Below are 16,871 nucleotides of genomic sequence, written 5' to 3' on the forward strand. Positions count from 1 at the left end.
GCAAAAAAAAGTAAGCTCCAATGGCATATTCTCTGCAAGAAAGCCACTTTACATATAAAGACATGAACAGGTTACATGCACAGGTTAAAAGTAAAAAAAGAACAAGATAGACTATGAAAATAATAATCAAAAGAAAATTATAATAGCTATTTTAATATAAGACAGAGTAGACATCACAATAAGAACTATTACAAGGGGAAAAGAGGTATATTACATAATGATAAAGCTGAATTCATCAAGACAACATAATCCAAATTATGCATGCATCTAATAACAGAACTTCAAAATACATAAAGCAAACACTGAAGATAGAACTGAAAGGAAAAAACAGACAAATTTACAATTGTATTTGGAGATTTCAATACCTCCACACACCTCCCCAATAACTGACAGAACAAGGAGACCAAAAAAAAAAAAAGAAATCAGTAAGGATATAAAAGACTTAAATAATATTACCAATTGACTTGGCCAAATTGACATTTATAGTATGCTGTAACCAATAATGACAGGATGCATTATTTGCAACTGAACATGAAATATTCACCAAGACAGAGTGTATTCTGGACCATAAAACAAATCTCAACAGATTTTAAAAGAACAGAAATAATACAAGGTATGTTCACTGAAAACCAGTAATAGAAAGATATCTGCAAAATTCCCCAAATATCCAAATGTCAAACATTTCCAAATAAATTTCTAAATTTATTTCTTAATAAAACAAGGTCAAAAAACGAACCACAACGTAAGTTAGAAAATATTGTGAACAGAATTAAAATTATAATTAGCACGCAGAGATAAAATTAAGAGCATTATATTCTTCTATAAGGTCTCAAATCAGTGTTCTAAGCTTTCATATTAATAGAAAAGGAAACAATTAAGCCAACAGCAGAAAGAAGGAAAGAATAAAGAGCAGAAATCAAAGAATTAGAAAAAGAAAAACAATAGGAAAAAAATAACAATGCAATCAAAAGCTGGGCCTTTAAAAAGATCAGTACAAATCTAATAAACTTCTAGCCTTTTTCTGGTCAGGGAAAAAGGAAAAGTCTCAATTCACCAGACTTAAAAATAGAAACAGTATAACAGAGCTTACAAACATTTACAAAGTAATAAGGAATACGAACAATGCTATTACAATAAATTTCATCACTGAGATGAAAAAGCTGAAGTCCTTCAAAGACACAAGCTAAGAAGGTTAACTCAAAAAGAAATATACAATGTGAATAACCTTATAAGTATTAAATAAATTGAATTTACAATTAATACCCTTCATACAAAAAAAAAATCCAAACTCAAATGGATTCACTGAATAATTCTTCCAAACTCTGAAGCATGAAATTCTACAGACAGTAGAATTTCAATACAATTCTACAGACAGTATTCCAGATAGTAGAAGATGATGAACTTTCTTCAAGTTATTTTATTTTATAAGACAAGGATTATTCCGAAACCAAAACCTGACAGTCATTAAAAGAAAACAAAAAAATTACTGACCATTATGTCCATGAACATAAATGGGAAAAAAAAAACTTTACAAAATATTAGTAAATCAAATCTAGCTCTATTAATGAGATAATGCATCTTATATGTAAAAGAATGCAAGTTCAACATTCAAAAAAAATGTAATTCATGATAGTAAGAGGCAAAGAAAGAAAAACATAGTGTCTCAATGGTCACATATAGCTAAAATTTTACAAAATACTTAGAAATAAATTTAATCAAAAAGGAAACAATCATTACAAATAAAACACTTTTCAAGTATAAAAAATAAGATGTAAACAAATGGAAAGAATTCATCCATGTTATTTAATCTGATGATAGAATACACTACAAATAACATTAAAATGTTAATTATAGGGTGGGCCATGGTGGCTCAGTGGCAGAGTTCTCGCCTGCCATGACAGAGACCCGGGTTCAGTTCCAGTGCCTGCCCATGCAAAAAACAAATAAATAAATAATAATTATCACAGTATTATATATAATTTAATGCAATTCTAATTATACCTGCAGGAGGATGTGTAATTTTTATCCAAGGGAGGTAAGCAGTAGAAAAAATATTTCTTATATATGAACTTTATACACATGTCCAAGAATTAAAAAAAAAAGAGTGGGGATACTATCATAAAATTGATAAGAACATCAAATATGACAAATGAGGGATTTATGTTCACTAAGGAAAAGACAGATTATTTTAAAAATGGTGCTGATGACATCTGAAAGTAAATAAAAATGAACCACTTTTCTTATATCCCATAAAACAATGAATTCCAAATGCATTAAAGATAAAATCAAAGTGTAAAAAAATGAAATATAGGTACAAGAGATTGCATGTCTTTTTCATCAATAGAAAAATCTTAAAATTGGAAACAAAAGAGAAAAAGAGATACTCAAAAACAGACACAGACAATATGATCAGATAAACATCTTAAGTTTTATATAAATATATATAAAATGTTTGAAATGCTATATAAAAACATCTCTTGAACAAAGGCAAGAGATAAAAGATCAGTTTTCTCCTTTTTACAGTACAAATTGATGTAATTAAAAGGTTTTTTTTAAAAAAGGCAAAACATTATCACTTAGATTTATTTTAATGCTCTGTTAAAATAGGATTAGAGGGTTAGAAGTGACACTGGGTGGGGTAGCACCTGACTAGCTTTGGGCTTCAGGTACAATGCAGAAGAGCACATATTAATTCAGCAATTACACACGAGGGATAGGAGTGCGTATAGGAACTCCTACACAAATCAGATCTGTCCAGACCATGCCAGGGCATCTCCCAGTACTCTAGACTCTAAAGTGACCTGGACAACATCATTCCCTTCCTTCCTCCTTCACCCCTTCCCATCCATACATTCTCCCCTCTCCTAAGGTGGTCTGCAAGCCAAGTTCAGTCTGCTCTCTGTGGCTGAAACACAGACTGTTTTGGCTGTAGGGATCCTGTGTGCCTAGGAAAGGTGTAAAAGATCAGTTTTTTAAAAAAGCATTTGCAATACAGCTGTCAGGCAAGTGACTGATAACTATCATATATAAAAAACTCCGACAAATTGATAAAACAAATAGAAAAATTGGACAAAGAATCTGAAAGGGGAATTCTTAGAGGAGCAATTCCAATTGACCTAGAAATATAGAAAAAAGATGTTCAAAGTCCCTAGCAGTCAAGAAAAGCTAATTAGAGTAACAATGAGATCACTATAAAACTATCAGACTAAGAAAAAGTGTTAAAGACTACTGCTGATGAAGTTCTAGGGAAAGAGTATTTGCTTCTATACATATAACACATATATATATATGTTTATACAACACTGGTTTTATTATTATTTTTAAACATGTAAACTTAGGTACAGGCACTTTACTTTTTTCTTAGGGCAACACTGGTTGTAATGCAAAAAAAACTGGAAACAAGATACTGTCCACCAACAAGTGAATGGTTAAAGAGACTATGGAATAACTATACCTTGGAATATCATGAAATAGTTTTGTTTTTGTTTTGATAAAAAGGATTACAGCTGTAGCATTTGAGAAGGAACACTCTCAGGCAAAACTGAGTGGAAAAGAAAGATGAAAAAAAAGTTTCCATAAAAGCAGCCCATTTTGTACACAGTGATAAAAAAAATTTCTGTATGTGTTCATAGCATTTATGAACATAAAGAAAAAAATAAAAGGCTACACACTAGCTCTTATGACATGAGTAATGGGTAAAGAGAACGCTGTTTTAGGCTAGAAGGGGGGCTAAGTAAAAAAAGAGAGTAAGGATTTCACTACAAAATAAAGCTTAAGAAGTATTCATATATATGTATGCTTCCTAAGAAAGATTTATTTGTAAATACTGCCCCCCATCAAGTGAGTTTCTAAACAACAAAGCTTATTTCCTATAGATCTTAAGTCGTTTTCCTTTGAAAACTGAAGAGTCACAAAAGTAATAAAAAATTTATCATAAATATCTGGCCCTGAATTGGTTATAAACATCAAATGAGATAATGCTTTTAAAATGTATAAAAGCACCCTGTATACACGGTGGGCCACGGTGGCTCAGTGGGCAAGAATGTTTACCTGCCATGCCAGAGGACCCGGGTTCGATTCCCATGCCTGCCCATGTTAAAAAAAAAAAAAAAAAAAAAAAATGTATTATACATGTAATATGTATAATATTAAAAAAAAAAAAACTTCTTAAGTTTTAAAAACTGCTCAAAATTTAAAAATTAAAACTGCTCAAATGAGGATAAAATGTAAAAGTGCCTAGGGTATTTGGGACATGACACCCAGGGGTGAAAGCCCCCTTGGCGGTATGGGATCAACCATGCCATCCTGGCCAAAAGGGGGGAGAAAAGTATAACAAATAAGGTATCAATGGCTGAGTGAGTTCAAATAGAGTCAAGAGGCTACTCTGGAGGTCACTCTTACACAAGCTTCAATTAGATATTGCTACCTATCTTAGCTCGCCAAATCCCAACCAAAACCATTCCTACCAATCCTAAAGAACACCTAAGGCATTATACAAGATTCTACAAAGTTTCCATGAACTAGGGTAACTTTTCAGAAACCTACAACCTCCAGATGGGTCCCTGGACCAGAAAAGTCCTGAAATGCAGAGGAGCCAACCTCTCCAGAACATCAACTAGTTCCATCCCCTATCCCATATTATTGACAACCCCTTCCAATATGAAAAAGAATAGGCATAGCCCAAATACCCCTAAAGAGTGGGAGAAAAATCAAAGATGATAGTGGAGTTAAACAGAGAAGGTAGGGTTTAACAAATGAGTCCGAGTGCTGAATCATACTGATATTACTTTCAGTCTCCAGTATCTTAGAGCAGTTAGAAGAAAAATCTAAAACTGTGGAATTGTAACTCATACCAAACCGTGAAGTCTGTTCTACAACTGATTGCTGCGATGTGCTTTGAAATTTATTGCTTTTTTGTATATGTGTTATTTTTCACAAAAAGGAAAAAAAAGCTGATTGTGATGATAAATACACAGCTATATGATGATATAGTGAACCAATGATAGCACACTTTGGTTTACATGGTATGTCAATATATAACATCTATCAATAAAAGAATGAAAAAAATTATTAGTCATAATAGCTTAAAGATCTAAATGAAGAAAATTAAGTAAGCCAGAATACACTAGTGTGGCCTTACCTTTCTGCTTATTAACTACTGTTTGTTTCCTGATCTGCCTATACTTTGGGACAAAGCCCCCATCTAACTTACCTGTGTATTCTCAGCACTTAGCACAAGGCCTGGCATGGAGGTAGGTGATAAATAATCTTCCCAATTTTCTTCAGAGCGTATGAACAAATCTAATGCACAATCTCCTCTAGGGTTGATTGGGTTGATCTCTCTAGCTCATTACATCTGGGCCCTAAGATAAATTCTGACATTTTTTAACGCACATTCTGGAAGGAGATAAGAATTCATCCAATAATACTCACTGAACATGAGTGAAGGTGGTACCTCATGTGTATGTGCAATGTGCACTTTCCCTCAATTTTCCATTTATCTGAAATGTCCTTGGGGGAGGTGGTTAGAAGTACAGTGCATAATTTCTGGCATGTGAAGATTAAATGAAAATTAAGAAGGCAGCAGTAAGATGAAACAGAGAAAACACTAATAGAGGTTTTGGTAAACAAGTTTTAGTTCTGATTTTGAAATCATTTAGTTATTTTGCCTTCTCTTGGCTTTAATATTCTCATAAATAAAATGGTTACATGTATTTTCACCCACTTTAGGGGACTGTAAGAAAGAAACCAAAAATTCTCTGTAAATCACCAAGAACCAAGAGATTTTTTTTCTTACCCCAAAATTCTTTAGTCTTCTAAATTGTTTCAATAAGGTATTTATAAATAAACACAAGGTAATTGTTTCAGCCAGGAGCATTGGGATAGTCCCATTATACCTAATAAAGTGCTGGGTATGCAATAAGAATACCATTAATGTCTTTAGAGACTCATTAAGAGTTATTTTTCTTTTTGTTATATAATCTCTCTAAATGATAATATTTCGTGTTTGTTAAAATTTCTCATATTTACACTTAAAGCAGAAAAGCTGATGACATCCTTCAGAAGATGTCACCTTTTAAACATCTACCCACTTTATATATCCTCTCAAGCAATACAATAAAATAAAATAAATTGCAATTGACTTTGACCATCTGTAAAATAATACCTGTTTTTAAATTTTTCCTTCTATTTACTTATGGAAAAAAGACCGTCCTCCTTTCTGGGGAAAGCTAAAATTCTCATCATTGATAGATAAAATATTATATCTCAAATCCCTTCAGCAATATGAAAGAACTTCATTAGACAGTGTCACATAAAGTGTATTTTTTTATTTTATTAATCAGACATCGTCATTTTTGCTTTGCTTTCATAGCCCAAATAAGCCTCCACTAAATTCATTATAATACTGTAGGTCCCCCTGGCTATGTACATCCCAGGATCTATTTCTGGACAAGAAAAATGACAGAAATAAGCCAAAACACCATAGAGCAATCAACTGTAAAAGATAATAGAAAAGTAGGGAGGAAATCACCACAGTGGCCAAAATATGTTCGTAATTTGATTTCACGCTTTTGCAGCTTCGCATTTTCTTCTCTATAAAAATTAAACTTTTTCCCACGAAAGATATTTTGCCAAGTACCCACTATAGTCCTGAAACATTTGACCGTGTACACTGTTTAAGAACTTGGTCCACTTACCACAAATTAATTTGTACTACAGTAATCTACACAAGCCTTAACTCCCCTATCTGATTTTCAGCTAAATGATGAAAGCCATGTCCTTTGGTTCCATATGCATAGTAGGAGCAAAAGGATAAGGATCAAATGGATATGGGAGACATTTCTGCTAAAGATAATACAATTTTATTACTTCATTATGCCTCTAATTTAAATAGCTTTACCAAATAGCACAAAACATACTGGCCAAAATTTATTAGTGTACTATTACCACTATCAAACACCCATAGCAGTTGTCTTCTAAATTAATTTTTTGGTTAAGTCTCAATTTTTTTTAGTGGATATATCAACAAACATAGAACTGGCTACTGTACTAAAGCATAATTCCAATAAATGCGGCATATCAATATAATCTGCGACAAAATAATATCGCCTCTATAAACACAATATTTATTTGCACAACACTCCCATTTTTGCTCTATTCTACAAGAAAAAAACCTGGAATATCATATTGAATGCCGGAGAGAAATAAGAATAACACAGGGGAAACTGTTCAAGGGCTTTCTAAATATATACTCACTGGATATTTGTTGAATAAATATAGAAATAAATGAAGGAATCTCAAATTTTTATAAATGATACACTCCTAAAAACTTGCACAAAAGTCAAATATGTAAAAGGAAAGGAAAACAGACATGTTTTAACGAAGATCTATTTCCAGAGACAAAAGGAAAATTAGAAAATCCATAATTATATGCATTATAGGTCATTAAAAATAGACATATAGCATTTCTTATGTTGTGTGATCTTATTATTTTTCATAATTCATCAGCATAACTCTATTAAGCACTCTCAAGGAAGATTCACCACTTTCAGGACACCAAATGACTCCTTTGTCTCAACTGGATATCAACATAATAAACCCTACTTCCTACAAGCATCAGCATTTGTGTTTCCGTTCCCCTCATCCCACTTTCTTATTTTGTTAAAATGAGAAAAGCTAGAGGCAGTAAAATTTTCAAATAATCCCTAAAGGTGGCATAGACACCCTGACACAAGTGAGCTGTTACATGACAGGTAGCACCATCATACAATAGATTTAAAAAAAAAGTGTTCATCAATTGATATTCATAGGTCAAAATTCAGTATATAAAAGGCACATTAGTGGTTTCCACATATAAAATTTTAAATGTCAATTATATGAAAGTCAAATTAACAAAAGACAAGGGCTTAATAAAGTTTGTTAGTGAGGCATTACAAAAGCTAACACATGTAAGGCACTGTATCTAACTTTTATGTTATAGTATCTGTACAATAAAGGGGAGCTATTTTGTTGCTACTATTCATTCTGAGTGGGCTGATTTTCAAAGCGCACTGACAAACTGGAATACTTAATGGTGCACTACATCAGTGCAAGTTTCTATACTGTATGTTTTACAGACATTACCACAATTTAATTAAAAACATTTTAAAATGCTAATATTATTGGCACCGCTTTTTATTTTTATTTATGAGTAAACTAAGGCTTGAAAGAGTAACTTACCCAGTTAGAAAAAATTGGGTAGCGTTTCAAATTCAGCATCTCTGGACTCTAGTTCTACCACCATACGCTTCTTTTCACATGATGCTAATTAAATAATTTAGGAAATATGGTGAATTAAGGAATGGCAGAAAGAATTAAATACATTTGGCAAGAGATGCCGACTTAGGTAGTAACAGACTACTAGAGTAGCACCTTGCTACTGATAGGTCAGCTGTATGGACTGCGTAGTAGCTATTCCACAATTCATTCTTTTCACTTAATACTTTTATACTTACTATTTATCAGCCATTATGTTAGATGCCAGTTAAAAAAAAAATCATTGTGCAGAAGACTCAGCTCCTGCTCTCAAGGGGCTTATTATTGAGAGAGGACAAAAGACCAAGCAACAATTACACCAGAATGAATACCGTGTGCTACGGGGCCATAATATAGACTTGAACCTGGCATACTCATCAAGCAGCAGTAATAAATAAAAGGAACAGAGACCACATCAGTGGTTGCTAGGGGATAGGGGTACTGACTACAAAGGGGTATGAGGAACTTCTGGGGGTGATGGAAATATTCTTCAAAAAAAAAAAAAGTCCCATAGAAAGTAATGTTTACAGTGATACTTGAAGCACAAATAGGAACTAAATAAGCAATGTGTACATACAAGGAAAGAGTGTAAAATGCATTATACTGACAAACTAGTTTGAGTTTATTTCTTTGATCTGGCAAAGGTAGTGTTTAGGCAGAGAGTAATAAAAATTATAGTTCTGTTATTCGTTAACTGGAGAAAATGTAACTGGGGAGAAATTATGTAAATCAATATTGTTCTTCTTTTCTCAGATTTGTATGTATAAAGAACTGTATATGGTGAAAAGATGCATGCATATAGATGTGTTCAATAATTTTTCACATAACTGCTTAAGATCTCCAGGATCCCCCTTTCTTCCTTGTGCACTCTGCATAATATTCATCAAGAGCAACACGGTTGTGTTGCAACAATGTCTAACCAAGCAACTTGAGCCATAAATCAGACATAGCTTAATCAACAGAATCTTGGCTTAACTGGGGATTTGCAGTTCAATAGACTGTTCTAAATTATAGCACATCACAAATCTAAGGATTCTATTAAAAAAAAAGGTAAGGACATTTTTAATGATCAGTTGATAGAGGTTTCAGTTGGCTCATTAATAAGGTAGCCTGGAGCTTTACAATCTCTAAATAATAATGGTTGATCTTTATCATAAACAGAAAACTAGAAAATAATGTGGACTGTTACTTTTTATGTATTTGTTTTCTTCTGTAAAACTCAGATACTTTACCTGCATTACATAAATCTTAATAATCAGTCATTTTTATACCAACAACACAGAAACTTTTTAAGAGTGACTTTCTCAAGGTCATAGAGCAGACAAGAATGGAATTCATGACCTTTGGCTACCAGAAGTCTTCTACCCACACGCGAAAATTCCTCCTCTATAAGTGTAATTCATATGCTCACTTTGAGAAACTGGAAAGTTCATCCCTCTTAGGAGGTGGGGGTGGGGGATCAGTGGGAGTGGTTTTCCTGTCAAACAGTTGCCAGACCAGTAATTTATAATTTAAAATGGTTTTTACTTACATTATCTCATTTCATCCTCACCCCAGCCCTCTAAACTACATATTTTTCCCATTTTACAGATGAAAAACTGAGACTCTAAGTGGTTCAGAAATTTGCCCAAGATCACCCAAAGTTAGTAAACAAAAGAGCATGACTTAAACAGACACTTCTGCCATTTGAATTAGTCCTGATCCCTAAATGTAAAATCTCAGTGGACACCTGAAGTGAAGGATATTTTTTTTACAGTTTTCTTTATCACATTTTTTACAATAAATGGTTGTCATTTAGGTTGGTTGGTTTGTTGTCTAAGGGGAAGCCCTGTTTTTATATTTTGTGATGAACAGGCGTGCTAATCTCAAAATAAAGAGAGAATAGTATTACTAAACATAGAATTTAGGGGAAAAAACAGGCTTTTGTGTATTTTTCTTTTTTCTTAATTTCAAATATGTGGGAGAGGCCTTTTATTATAATTTTCAGCCATAATGTATATAGTCTTGTGGATATATTTATAATATTTATATGTATACATATAACCGTGAATTTACATGTATATATGTATACAGATTTACATCATGGCCAGAATTACTGTGAAAAAACATAAACTGATAAGTATATATAAGATCATTCCATGCTGTCAAAGCAGGTATCATGGTGGTAGAATCAGCTGTCAGTTTTTATAGCCTCCGATGAAGGTGGGAATACTCCCCCCAAAGCTCTCCAAATTCCTACCCACCTCCATTCTTTGCAGGATTATAACAGCAAGGGCTTTCTGTACCTAGAAAGCAATATACTATCTGGACCTGCTTAACTACTACATTAATAAATTTTCAAAAATATATCCATGAGATTAGCAGCAAAAGAAAAGTATGTCATTACATTAAAAAAAAAAAAAACAGGAAGAAATACCTTGCTAGAGGAGAAATCTTTGGGTGAATATCCTGCAATCTAATGCCAGACCAACACAAATTTTTATGGAGCAATATGACTACTCAAGTAGCCACCTTTATGACAACAAACACCCAAAACCGAAAAATCCTTTTGCAACATAATTACTGAGAATACATAGAGAACGCAACCATTTAATCCACAGCATGTGTTTTCTACCACAAGAACTCAATAACTGACATCACATAGGGTGTGGCTAGGGCAGGCCCTGAGCAAGATTCTAGTGAGTTGAAAACAGGCTCTTTGGACAGGTTGAGATCTAGAAACTAAGCAGGTCTGACAGAGCCTAAGGCTGTTGACCTTCTCGGCACAGGGCGAGGCCCAGCTGTTCACTTGCATTTTGCTTTTGGGAGGGGTGCTTGTGTGGATGAGTTAAGGCTGCGGTTGTAGGATACTGCCAGTGATTTAATTTTAATGTTTTCACCCTTAGATTTTGTACACATCTAAGGCTGAAAGCTATGTATAATGTGTAGGCTGAAAAATAAATGAATTTGAATTAAAAAGGGGAAATAAATGAATATTGGGCAATACTACATTGGGCAAAAAACACTTATTTCCATTCTACTGCCATATGGTATTTTCAAAATGTAAATAATAAAGGTAAGCAACTGCAACCTATTTGAGGAAGTATTTACAAAAATGAAGTCTCTTCTAAAAAAAGATTCATATGTCAATTTTGAATAAAATTGTTGTGGGGTTTTTAGCTCTTGTTCATTAACATGGAAACAAAGTGGGGAAACTTATTCAAAAAAGCTTCAAATAATTTTGTGCCATTTCTACTCTTGTACAACAAAACTGTTTTGAACTAGTACACAACCTATCTGCAACTAGATTGAGAAGGTTGTTTATAAAGAAAACAAACCACTTGACATTCCAATTTAATACAATTATTCTAATGTTACTGAATTCACATAAATATGAAACTCCATATTTTCCTTTTGTACAATGGACGAAAAGCCCAGGCCCTTCCTATGTTCAAACTATTTAACAGTAGCACCTCATCGGGAAAGGTTACTCAATACTTTAGGTTAACCAACATTGGCTTGAATTCAAAATGCCCTCAGTATAGGCCCAGAGGCCTAAGTATTTAGGTTGCCTGTGCTGGGATTAAACACACCTATATTTAACACCAAATTATTTCATTAAGTTACTAACACCCTGCTTCAGGATAACAAGAAGCTCATTCTGAGACTGTTAAAGTGCATATCTGCAAAGAAGTCCCTGAGGAGCATGTGTATTTTTTTTAATGACTATAACACTATCGATAATATGCTCGATGCCTGCTCTTCAGAATGACCATTAAGCATCCTGGTTTGTTATTTCCTTGGCCTGGGGAGCGTGAGTGTACCAGTGTTTGCAATCCCTTCTCCTTCTGTGCACACATAGGCTGCAGCTGTAGTAAACAACCATCAGCCAAGAGTTGCTAAGGTCAAGGTCTCAAATGTACCATCAGGACCAGTTTTCTCCCAAATGACATTCGTTTCTTGGAAAGGAATTTTTTGAGAGGAAAAAAAGGAGGGGTGGGGAACCTCATCAGCACAATTTTCATTACTAAATAGTAATACAAAATAAAGTTTAGCTCAAGTTTCTCTAAACTGTAAATAACTAGATCATTTCAAAATAAACAGAAACCCCTCAAGAATGTTGTTTAACCCGACATAGCTATATTAATTACAGTTTTAGTTTATAAATTATGGAGATTTTATGTGAAAATATTCCAAAATTTACTAGTTTAATTATAAGTTTTGAATGAGAAGGCATAACAATACATAGCTTTCCTGAATACTTTGTAAATTTCCGCCAACTTTCATGTGCAGAAGTTCAGCTGCAACTCACAAGGAAATTAATTGACCAGGCTGCAGCAATAAAGATTCAATTTATACAACTGAAATGTTTGTCCTTCAATATCCTATTTCTACTAAGCCTCTACAGATAAATTTTCTAGGCTAAAAGTATACCCCTTTAACCTAACCAATGTCTAGTTGGCCTTAAAATATGTAAACAGAATGAATGAGGTCCGAAAATAGCACAGACTTTTTTTGGGGGGGGGGAGGGGGCGCGGAGGGTCCAGATTTTATTAAATGCCTATTCTAAAGACCATTTCTTAGAAAATGGTATACACCCACTCTTCAAAGAGACCACTCCTATTCCCATCACAAGATGCTGCCTGTAAAAAGCCAGCACATTTATTTCAAAGCATTTACTTAGCTAAACAACTCTATCCTCCAGTAAGAAAAGGGAATGGAGGCGTCTAGGTGGATTTACAGAATGACGTGCATTTGATTGGCAGATGTCTACCGAAGCAACCAGATGCACATGCTCTAAATGTAAATAGAGCTTGCTGCTCATCTCCCTGGTGTTCCAGGGAAGCCGAAAGAATATTAAAGCTGATTTAAAATAAAATATCCAAGTGCATGGCCGAGAATTCTATTAGCCAGTGGAACTGTTTAAAACAATCCATGTAGAATGATAGTTAAGCCATCTGTACAGTTAAATTAGAAAGCTGACAATATTAACCATACAAACTGTTTATCCAGATTACTCATTCCGTTGTACTAATAATCTTTAACTCAACACAGTTGGCCTTTATCAGGCGAATTAAGGCTATTACTATTAAAGTATGCAAAACTCCAAGAGCAGGGTGAAGGGGGTTGGGAAGCTGCAGGGCATGTAACAAAGGAATTGGTACTTTTTCCAAGCATTTGCCTCAAATGCACTGCGAAACAGACTGTTGAGTGCACCCCACCCTTTTTCCCAAAGATAAAAGTTTTCAAAGTTCTAACAGACAGTTCTTTACCAAAAAAAAGCCAGGAATGATTCTCCCCATAAAGGAGCATCTAATATGAACATCAACTAATGTCGCGGAGGTCAAGTCCGAGTCCTCGGAGAGAGCGTCTATAAGCCAAGAAGTGGCTCCTAGGCCGCCTCGGCGGGCTTCCCCGCCTGGGTGGACGTGCAAAGTTGCCCCTTGTCAACTCCGGCCGGGTCCCCCGTAACTGAAAATAACAGCCACGGTCCAGTCCCTGGCTACTTCCATTGACCAGGCACTGTAGCAAGTGACAGTTACACATCATTACGACCAGAGACAATAATGAATGTAGCACCAGGACCACTATTCATGCCAGCAGTGTCATCTCCGCGTTAACCCCTTCCTCTCCACGCTCTCCGGCGCACACCCACAGTCCACAGCCCACACAGCCGCGGTGCGGCAGCTATTCATCCAAACCTCTCCATTCCTGGGGCAAACTACTTTCAGAAAAACCCCCAATCCCGCCCTAGTGTTTTATTTTTCACCTTTGGCAACTGTCAGGCAAACACTGCAACCAACAATTTCAGTAGGGGTAGAAAAACATTTGAACATTTGCTTAATACACGTTACTTGATAAGTTCTCTTAAAATATTTTAGGGGAAGGGGGGAAGAAACCTCCTCCTTTCTTCTCCACGAATCCGACCACCGCTACTTGCTTTGCAATAGCATCGCCTTCCCCCGACCCCCTCCCGCTTCCGAACACTTTCCCCTTTTAAGATCACAGACCAACCAAAATGATTTAACTTGAGCAGATGACAGAAGGAAAATAAAACACGTTAAGAGAATACGGTCTGATTTGGGATGGCAAAAACAATAATAATAAGGGGGGGTGTTTATTTTGATAAGAAACGGAATCGACACAGACCTGAACAGAAGCTGCAGAGCAGGAGAAATTGTTTTCTTTCCCTCACAGAGTCCCCCTCTCTCTCCCTTTCTCTCTCTCTCCCTCTCTCTCTCGCACACATACACACACACACACACACACACAAGCGCGCGCACGCACACACACTCACTCTCCACACACACGGCGTCACCCGCTCACACTCACACGCACACTCGCACACGCACAGGCAAAGCTCTCAGCTGCTCTCTGCAGTTCTCAGGAAATGAATGGGGGGCAACCCAGGGAACTGTTGTACTTGCAAATGACTTACCCGGATCACATGATGCGCTAAATGTAGGGTGGGCCGGTGGGTGGAGGCAGCCGAGACGCGAGCCCGGGTCTAGCGTGGGGAGCCTCGCCAGGCCCGCATCGAATTACCCCGGGGCCCAGTCGAGGGGGTTGCAAGACGCCGCTTCTCCTCCCTTGCAGCACCGAGCTCAGGAAACCGGAGAGGCGCTGGGGGTGGGGTGGGGTGGTGAAAACACCAAACCCCCAAACAAAAGAGCTCCGGGTCCTCCTCCCCAGAAACAAAGCCCCGCTGCTGCGGGCGAGCCCCGGGGTGGGGCCGAGGGCGGGGGCGGCGGCAGGGAGGGGCTCGCTCAGCAGGCGCTAAGTCGCTTTATTGCCATAAAATGGGGCCCCCGAGCCGCTCCGCCGGAGGATTAGGAGGCGGGCTCTGAGTGTGATGGTTGAAATCCCCTGTGGGAAACTAACCCCTCCCCGCTCGCAGAGGTAGAAGGCAACACCCACTGCCCAGCCCTCGCCTCGCCGCCCGGGCCGCCGGGCTGGGGGGTTGGTCCGCGGAGCCTCCAGCCCGCCCCACCCCGCCCCACCCCTGCCCCCGCCTCCCCTGGCCTCCTTTCTCGGCCGCGCTTCCCTTTCACCTGCACCACCTTGCCGCGGTACCAAAAATAATGTACACATGGCCAACGGAGCTTTGTGAGCCCCTGGGTGAGGGGGCTCGCGGTGCCTCGCGGCGAGAGGAACCCCCAGATTTCAACTCGCAAGGCGAGGACTTGCGCTGAACGGGAGAAAGTCCCCTCTTTTGTGTCAGAGCGCGCAAGACAGCATTATTAAGAGAATTCGGAAACAAATAAAGCCTGGAGCCGGCTCCCAACCCCACCCCCTCCTCACTCCCGCCCGGATAGGGGCGTGCAGGGAGGGGGCCTGGAGCCCACGCGGTCCCCAAGGCTCGCCTAAGAGCTAACTTGGAAAGGTGTGGGCGGAGCTGGCAAGGGGGCCCCGCAAGGCTGCGGGGCAGGAGGCGCAGCCACGCACGGCCGCTCGCGGGGACCGCCCCCGGACCGGTGGCATCGTCCGCACATTGCAACAATGGGGTCGGTGCTGGGGCATCCCGAGCGGACAGGGGAGCCGGCAGCGCCTTTTGCGCGGTGGTGAGCGCGCGGAGTGCCGGGCGAGGAAGGAAGGGGGAATCATTGTTTGGGTTCCACGCGACGCGCGCTCTGAAGCAGTGGAGACACGAATCGGGGCGCCCTCTGCAAAGACCCCTCCCCGTGCTTCACCTTGGGTGGGATGAATGGGGGCGAAGCGGAGACTCCAGCTTCGCTTCCGAACCCCTGGCCAAGGGGCGCCTCCCTGAACCAGTTATTTAGGAAAGCAGGCAAACTTGCAGAAGGGGAGAAAGGCGGGAGCTGCGATCCCTGGGCCGAAGCTCGGAGGCTCGGGATCAGCAAGGGGGCGGTGGGGGAAGGGGCCCCAAGAAGCGGGGGGCCTGGAATCGAGTTCTCGGAGGCCCCCTCCCGCCCCGCCTCCGCGCCCTGGACAGCGGATCCGCGGGATTCTGGGGCGGGAGGGGGAGGAGGCAGACGCCGTTGGCCCCGCGGTTCCCGCCGCGGCTCTGAGGGCTTGGGGTCAGCGCGGAGCTGGAGGTTAGGCGGGAGCAGGGAGGAGACCCGGCGGAAGCGGATGGGTTGGGGGTGGGAGAGGAAGACCGGGCGAGGCGGAGCTGTCATTGATTGTTTCAGATTGCATGTGCCACTTTCTTGCAAACTAGGTGAGCGCGCGGTGCTCCCTCCCGGCTGACAGCCTTGCACGTCGTCCCTGGGCCCGCCCGCCGTGGGAAACGGCCCCGAGGCGGCGAGGCCGAGACGCTGGGAACGCCAGGAAGGGGAAGTTTGAGTTCAGAGAGAGAGATCTCCAATACTATGTGGCATGAAGTGGGGTGGGAAGAGAAACAAGGGAGAGGCCGAGAAACAGGAAATGAGAGCGAAGGAACGAATTCAAGCCAGGAAAAGCCCTGTTCTACATTCGTCTGGCATTGTGGCATTTTTCAAACTTACAAAAGCCTGGTGTACATCGTTAATGAGCACAGAGGCGGGGTGCTGCCCGGTACGTTCCCTGCCTCCTACCACATTTTGTGTGCAGGAAAACGGGGAAGGTGGTCCACCCTGGAAGAGAATTCCTCCATC

The 16,871-nt window shown here is 38.9% G+C and overlaps 1 protein-coding gene across 4 annotated transcripts in view; it reads right to left on the reverse strand.

Moving 5' to 3' along the window:
- The window catches only part of KLF12 (KLF transcription factor 12), a 483,475-nt gene extending 468,351 nt beyond the window's left edge, over positions 1-15,124 (reverse strand). For 2 of the 4 annotated variants that reach the window (XM_077158427.1, XM_077158426.1), the window contains exon 1: positions 14,714-15,124. The gene's annotated coding sequence lies outside the window, so the exon portion shown is untranslated. The other 2 variants (XM_077158429.1, XM_077158425.1) reach the window with 1 other exon arrangement.
- Between the last annotated feature and the right edge of the window lie 1,747 nt (positions 15,125-16,871).

The sequence above is a fragment of the Tamandua tetradactyla genome, chromosome 4 (assembly GCF_023851605.1).
Source record: "Tamandua tetradactyla isolate mTamTet1 chromosome 4, mTamTet1.pri, whole genome shotgun sequence".
In the NCBI taxonomy this organism is placed as follows: Eukaryota; Metazoa; Chordata; class Mammalia; order Pilosa; family Myrmecophagidae; genus Tamandua; species Tamandua tetradactyla.